The sequence below is a fragment of the Peromyscus eremicus genome, chromosome 6 (assembly GCF_949786415.1).
Source record: "Peromyscus eremicus chromosome 6, PerEre_H2_v1, whole genome shotgun sequence".
Taxonomy (NCBI): domain Eukaryota; kingdom Metazoa; phylum Chordata; class Mammalia; order Rodentia; family Cricetidae; genus Peromyscus; species Peromyscus eremicus.
Window position 1 is genome coordinate 34,043,886 of NC_081421.1, and position 8,068 is coordinate 34,051,953.

The window sequence follows — 8,068 nt, forward strand, 5'->3', positions numbered from 1 at the left end:
TGGCACTCATTGAATCATTCGAAACATTTTTATAGAATTTCCCGTCTGCTACTGACAACTTTGTATGTGTGGAAAAACGAGTATTGGATTTAAAAAAAAAAAATCATGTCTTTGTTACAAAATTCAGACAACTTATTTCTTCAATACTGAAAATCTAATTTGAATATGATTTGAATTTTGAATGATGTGTTCACTGCATTAACCATCAGATAATTTAAACTGCCAACAAAATCTACATCTTGCTCGATTTTGTTTTATTTCTTTAAGTCCTGACTTAATTTGTTGTAAGAAGTTGATGAGCACTAACTTTCAAGGCTTGATCCCCCTCTTTTCAAAGACAGCCTCAAGCTATTCTCCCACTGTATATTGCCAGTGTTTCTCAGAACCTCCTGAGAAAATCACTACTTGAATCAGGCTCACTGTGACACTTAGATTAGCTTTAATGAAATGAAATCCCTCCTCACAAAAGCACATCCTTGATTGTTTCTAGATACCGCAATAAAGAAATGTTTTAAAATTAACATAGTGTCCTTGAGTGGGATGTTAGCTCCTGAGTCAGTGTAGAGTTTGGTGAATGTGAGTGTAAATGTGTGGCTCCCCAGGCAGGCCTGAGGAGAGTCAGTCGACAGGAATAAATTTTCATGAAGGTTTCTAAGGAAAAGATCATGTTAAATTTTCATTACAGAAACTTTCCTTTAAGTTCTGAACTAGCACCTGAGCCTAAGGGTAAAACTGTGGGGGGTGGGAGGACAAAGCAGGAGCAGAAGCAGGCAGAAAGCATGAGGAAGTGAAGAAAAAGAGACCTTCCTTTCCCACTGTAGCCAGTGCAGTAAAAACCACAGATTGAAAGAGACTCTTTGGGTTCAAATCTGTGCGCCAACACTTCCTAACTAAGCATAGACAGTTTGCTTGCTGTAAGAAATTGTAAGACAAGAAAACAAAGGCTACAAATCCATCCCAGACTTCAAGCCCCTTTGACCCGTTCCTCCTCCCATGAAGAATGTTTCTTTGTTCTTTTTTTTTTCTTTTTTTTTTTTTTTTTTTTTTTTTTTTGGTTTTTCGAGACAGGGTTTCTCTGTGTAGCTTTGTGCCTTTCCTGGGACTCACTTGGTAGTCCAGGCTGGCCTCGAACTCACAGAGATCCGCCTGGCTCTGCCTCCCGAGTGCTGGGATTAAAGGCATGCGCCACCACCGCCCGGCTGTTTCTTTGTTCTTAACAGCTGGACCAGGGATGGGACTTACTTTATCATAGGAATGGTGTACAACGTCCTTACATCATCACAGGAGTGGTGTGCAGGTCCTGTACTGGATCTGCAGACGCTTTGATGTTTCTGCTCTTTCTTGGACCACAGTGACTCTGTGTGAAGAATCTTGGGCTACTCTGATACAGGAAATGCTAGGATAGGATGGCTTGCCTCTTTCTGAGAACTAACACAAAGAGTCCCTGCCAATTCATCAGTTAAACCTAGTCCCATGAGCAACTCCTGTGAGTGTAGCTTGAGAACCCCTCAGTGGAGCCGAACTGAAAGTGATGCCTCATGAGATTGTGAACAATAATTCTTTAATTACTCCGCTTTGAGTGGGTTGTTATCCAGAATAGATAATCAATACACTAACACCCCAGCCTCCCTTTTCTCACCTGTAAAATGAGAAAGAGAACTCTTAGCACATGATCAGCTCGGGTACTGACTTCAGTGAGGTTCTTGTAACTTCCCTGCAGAGCACAGAAAGGTCCTGGGGCTCAGATCTGCTGCATGCAAACAGAGCATGGTCTGCACCGTGGGGAAGTGATGCACAGTGCCTGAGCCTGGTGGCCAAAGTGAGGTGCAGCCAGCACCGTGAATTAGACAGCATGGCCATCTGAAGGGAGGTTCATGATGAGGGAGGAAGTTTACCACATGGGCTTGTCTTCAATTCCAGGTGGGGATGGGGCCTGGTGGCATCTCTGTGTGAGGTTTGTGCTACAGTGTGGTGTGGTCTGGAGACACTCTGGAGCCTTGCAAGGAGCTGCAGCCCTGCACCAACTGCAGCCCTGTCCTCATCACCACGCTCCCCTCCTCTAGGATGTGCCACTGCCTCGTCAACAAATGAAAGCTGTACCGATTGTTTTCTGCCTGCTAAATACAGGTGATTAGTTTGAACCATTATAATTTAAGTACTGAAATAGCTCTTCATGTAAATTGTTCAATATTGAACACAAATAGGCTACAAATTCATATGACTACCAACATTTTATATAAATTCATGCTGTATACATTTGAGATATTACTAACAGTGCACTGATTTTTTTTTAAGCATTTAATCAGACTTGCTGGACACAAACCTATTCTACACACAAACTTACAAAACATTTAAATATCACTCAATCTATGAACAACAACTGCATCTTCTTCAGAGGGCACGTAAGTCCCCAGTCCTTTCACTTATAGGGTCATTCATATTTACAGCAACCCTGTGAAGTGGGTATCTGCATTCTTCCAGGCTTACAAATGAAGGAATTGAACCAAATATTTTAATAATCGTCTTGACATCAAATGCTATCTTTTGCTAACTTATATCATCCAGAGGTTTTATATACATTGCAATTCCACCAGGAAAAATGTCTTTAAAATAATGTTACTGTCCCTCCATGCACTGTTGGAAGAGATTTTCAGTAATATTTTACAGGTGAAAATATGTATATGGTATTTATTTCATTCTGAAATCAAGTTGGAATCCATAAGAACTGGGTCTGCATTGGTTCTTTTATATCTAACTTTTATTAATTTTTCTTCTTTGAGAGTTTGATACATGTATATAATATATCATGGCTACTCTCACCCCCACCCCCTATCTCCCTTCTAACTCAGTCGCCTCCCCATCTCCAATCACCTCTTTACTCTTTACAAGTCCCTTTCTCATATTTATGTCTTCGTGTTTTGTTTTGTGACCCACTGAATTTAACAAGGGCTATTTGTGCATATGGGTTTTGAACTAGTCATTGGAGCCTGGTAGGCTCTGCTGTGAATATCCAAGTGAAGACAATGCCTGCTTCCCCCTCAGAATCTACCACCGGCCAGTATTTCATCAGGATGGGATACGGTCCCATGAATCTTTGTCCAGTCTTGACTGATGCCCTGGCTTGTGCTGGCCCAGTCAGTGGAGGCAACCGTAACCGCTGTGATGATGGCTGCAGTAGCTGTGCCGTGCCTAGAACACAGCGTTCCATAGCCCCTTCTCTATCTTCTGTCTCTTACATTCTTTGTCTCCTCTTTGGTCATGTTTCCTGAACCTTAGGAGGGGTGATACAGTACTCTCTTTAGGGTTGAACACTCAATTTTCACTTTCTCTCGGCACCTTGGGCAGCCATGAGTCTCTGCATTCACTACTATTTATTGCAAAGGGAAGCATCTCTGGGTAAGGCTGGGAATAGCATCTGTCTACAGGTATAAACATAAAATGTTGATTGTTTTCTTTTTGTTTTAAAAAACCAAGATGTAACATTTATACAGTTGTACTAGTTCCTGCAACTGTGATATACCACCAGATAGCAGCATCAGACATTTTTAAGCGGCTCTGCTTGGTCTAATAATGCCAGGCAATATCACGTACAACCTAGCTAATAACAAAGCAATTAATAAATGGTGGAACACTGCACAAGCTCACCCTTACCACATGGCTGTCTACTTCCTCCCAGGAAATGAGAACAAGCTGTCTTTTAGGGTTTCTGTGATCTCTACTGACTCATTATAAACCCAGACACAGAAAGAAATGAATGCATTTAGTTTTAGTTTCACAAAGTCAGATAAAGACAGAAAGCATTTCCCTAGCTGTTACAGGATTAGTCATTAGAAACCCACTGTTTTCAGATAGAAAGGGAAACAAATACAACTTCTGCTTAATCTTCCTCAGTGCCTCAGGCTAGTGGGGAGCTGACAAGGAAGCTCCCCGACTTTCTCACTGAATTGTCTGTGATTCCTCAGAGAGGAAGAAAGTGATTGGGGAACTGGAAGTTCGTTTGCCCCAAAATTCATGAACTTGAAGGGACAGGCAGAAAATGGTTGTTTTTATGAACTACAGAAACAGTTGACACACTCCCTGTGAAGGACACAGTGGTGGGGCTGACATATGTTTTGTAGTTTCTTATGCAGCTCATGTCTTTTCAGGTCCCCCCACCCAGACCAGGAGAGGTGGGCATGGAACAGCTTCATAATGCTGATTAAGCTCCACAGGGAAGGAGGTAAACGAATCCAAAGGCATAAGGCGTATGTCATGGAGCTTACTGGCTATTAGATGGACTTGGTCCCACAGATGTACATGGACAATCCTGTGACTCACGCCCTCCTTCAGAGCTCCTTGTCCAGGGGCCAAACATTCTGGAGGACCTCGGTAGCTAACAGGATCACAACTGTCATTGCTGCAGCCGTGAGCTTGGCTGGTTATAGTGTAATATATTTAGCCAGCAAAGAATCAGTGAGCCCATACTCAGTGAGCCCTTGGGAATCCACACAAATTCAGGAAGTTTATTACTTAGACAATATGGAACAGATAAACAAAGTGTCAGCTTCTTATGCCTCCAGTCTCACAGAAAGAAAATGACTAACAACATGAACACATGGCTCATTCCACTAGGGTGGGGACAAGCTACAAAGGAATTCTCAAATGCTGCAGCCTGTGGTGAGGTGGGAAGTTCTGAGCTCAACTGGAACCAAATATAGCAGATGGATGCAAAATAATCTCCCACATGACAAGGATAAGAAACTATCTTGCAGGGGTGTGTTGCTCTAGAGGTATCTATAGACATCCTGCCAAGAATCAGCTCAGATGGTGGTAAAGTCTTGCCTGTATGGCCTCATTGGAAACATGCAAGGCTCCCAAAGGACCACTTGAAGCTGATCCCAAATTTCCAGAGCAAATCTACTCTATCCAAGTCATTCAAGTAGGAGCGACCCTAACCTCCCAACCTGTCAATCCGGCCCACCACCATTGGAGGACATGACTAAGTCCTGAGCAGAGGATTCCATTAGCTTCATTCACAGTATCTGATTCTATGAGAAAGAGTGAGGCCCAGCTGGCTGGAACCCTTCTAGAACATTCCAGATATAGCCAGAAGTATCCCCTTTTATCTTCTGAGGTAGAGATCAATTTTGAATATAGATATCCTTTTCTATCATTATTCTGATTGTTTTCCTACATAGAGAAGATCTTCTATATAAAATCCTGTGGCTGCTACTCCTTCTCCTACTTTCTATGAAAATTTAGTGATTTTCTTGAATTATAGTAACAGGAAAGACACTAGTTTTTTTTCCTTCAAAATGTGCACAGAGCTAATTCGAGAAAGCACACTCAGATTAGTCTCATGACACAATTTCTGAGTTTATTTCCAAACTTAATGTTGCTGTCTACCTCTTGATCATTTGTCTTTTAAAAAAAGTATTTCTCCTCCCTCCCTGAAAAAGACAATTTAATAGTTGTCATCATTACCGTTAACAGACTTTTAAATTCATCAAATGGTACTCTTGATTTCCCATCAATTTGGCCATATGGAAACTTCGGAAGTGTAAAAGAAGAAGGAAAACTATTATGACAAATATAATTGATATCATCTCATCACTAATAAATTAATAAACTAAAGTTCCATGATAAGTCCTCTGATCTGAAGTGTTCCACAAATTAATATCTTTTCAAAAAAATAAAGTTCAACAACTTCCTTTTACCTATTTCTCATATTGCTGGTTTGTAGTCTCTAAGAACTCCCCAGCTGTTGCAAGCAGCACAGGAATCTATTCTTTGTTTCCTCCCTCCTGGCCCTCCCCCATCCCTCTAGTGAAATGTTTTGTAAAACCATAGGCAAAGTTGTATTTGTTAAAAAGATTGACGGGTGATGTTCTGATAAAACCTGAGAGTCACATCTCCTGGTCCATCTGCGCAAACCAGTCCTTGTAGCTCTGACAAACAGATGAGAAGCCTCTGTGAAGCGGAGTTTTCAAAAGAGAAGGATCCCTGTAGTTTGTTATTTGTGTGTTTCATATTTCAACTCTTTTTAAAAATCATTTTTCACTTCTTCACACATTTATCTGCAATGACTACAGAAAGGCCAAGGGCCTCAGTAAAGCCACAGCAGACTGTCCACGATGGGAAGCTGCCAGAGTCCTCATCAGACTGCATTTTGCACAACCTTCCATTGCATTTCATAAGCACTTCTGATTCTTTTTCATATTTTAAAAAACATAATCGCTCCCTTGAGATTGTATACGTGGAAGGCACTGTGCTTTTTAAAACTCTGCCTCAATCGTTTTTTAAATTTTAGCCTTCGCAACAAGCTAAGCCCCGACAGGTAAGCGTTTGTGCCGCACAGTGGTTTTCAGCTTTGCCTGGTAATTATAATCCTTTCTAACGTGTGGAACTTTTGAAAACGTGGAACAAGTTATGACGGCCAGACTTATAAAATCAGAATCTCTTAGTGTGGGACCAAGTGTTCCTTAAAATTCCCCAAGTGTTGATTCCCTGAATTCAAAGACAGAGGTAAATTCCTTCCTCCCTTCTCCCCTCCCCTCCCTTGTCCCTCCCTCTCTCCTTCCTCCCTCCCTCCCTTCTCCCTCCCTCCCTCCCTCCCTCCCTCCCTCCCTCCCTCCCTCCCTTTCTTCCTGTGTCCAAGGCTGCAAAAATGATGAGTGATGGGTTCATAATAAATGGCATCACTGAACTTCTTCTTCCTTCCATCACTTCCCCACCCTTGGCCCCCACGCTCTGTGCTTGCAATCCTTCCTCAGCAATTGAAGAACTCAGTCCCCAAGCCGTGGGGCAACAAGCTTTGGGTTCTTTCTCCATCCTTAGTCAGGTGGGGCACCTTAGTCTGAATGCATTGGAGAACCCAGAAGAATGACAGGAACCGAGGGAAAGGTTTCACCCCCAGGAAAGGGGTCTGTGTTCAGTGTGGTGAAGTAGGGGCTCTTGTAGCCTGGGGCACCAAAATGGGGCCCTGGGGGCAGAGGAAAGGATACAGGCCGCCTTGGAAAAAGAGACGCTGCAACCTCTCATATTCCTCTTGTTGGGAATAGCCAATACTTAACCATTTGCCCTTCTGGTGCGGGTTGTGAAACCATACTTGGACCACATCCTTTTCCAGCCCAAGCAGCTCCGCAATGATGCTGATCTGCAGCAGGGTGGGCTTCAGGCACTGCAGAAACATGCTCTCCAGGCTCCCTCTCAAGCGGTTCTCTACACTCCTCCCCTTCCCCCCTCCCACTCTGCTTTCCCCAGCAGGCCTGCATCAAGGCCTCTGCTTTGCATGTCTTCTGAAGGTTGTTGCCAGCCTCCTCCACCCACTTCTGCAGCAGCTTACATACATTCTTGCAACTGAGCTGCAGATCCTCAAAGAGGCAAATGGTCAGCTGGCTGAACCTTTTTGAAGGGAAGCCCAAGGTAAGCCCCATGTCTGCCTGGTATACCCTAGGGGATCGATCCTCTTCTGCTTCAGCAGCTTGGCAAACTGCTCGAGTTCTTTCCACAGGGCTCACATTCTAGGACTCCTCAGGACGTGGTTCCACCTTCAGGGCATGGACCCAGGGGAGCCCCCCTCTGAGCTGCTTTCCATGCCTGGCCCTTAGGCTGTGAACTCTCCAGGCTGATTGTGGACATTGGGTCCACTCCAACCTGAGGTCCACAGTGTGCCATCCCTCTACAGAACTCATTGGGTGGAGGACATAGGGAAATCCCCAGCACCTCTGAGCCTGGCCCAAGCCCTGACCCGATTCCAGGCCCACTCAGAGGGTCTTGAAAGCTTAGTCAAATTGCAGGGTCCATCTAGCCTACCTCTAGCCCTTCTGACGCATCATTGTGGTGGGGGTAAGAAGGCGACATCTGAAGCTAGGTGTACATCTATGGGGAAGACAGGCACTCCAAGCTGGGGGCCTGAAGGGAGGAGGGTTCACCTAAGGGCCCAGAGGTAAATTCTTGTATCACCTACTGAAAATTTAATTTTCTACATTTCCTTACTTGGGCGAGTGTTTTTCAAGAGTAGTGAGCATACGTAATGTGCTCTTCTCGTGCAGACACTGCCATTACTTAGGATATTTGGGGAGCTTTT

The 8,068-nt window shown here is 43.8% G+C and overlaps 1 pseudogene; it reads right to left on the bottom strand.

The window, feature by feature from the left end:
* Positions 1 to 6,830: 6,830 nt before the first annotated feature.
* Positions 6,831 to 7,858, bottom strand: LOC131912401 (POU domain, class 5, transcription factor 1-like; annotated as a pseudogene).
* Positions 7,859 to 8,068: the final 210 nt, after the last annotated feature.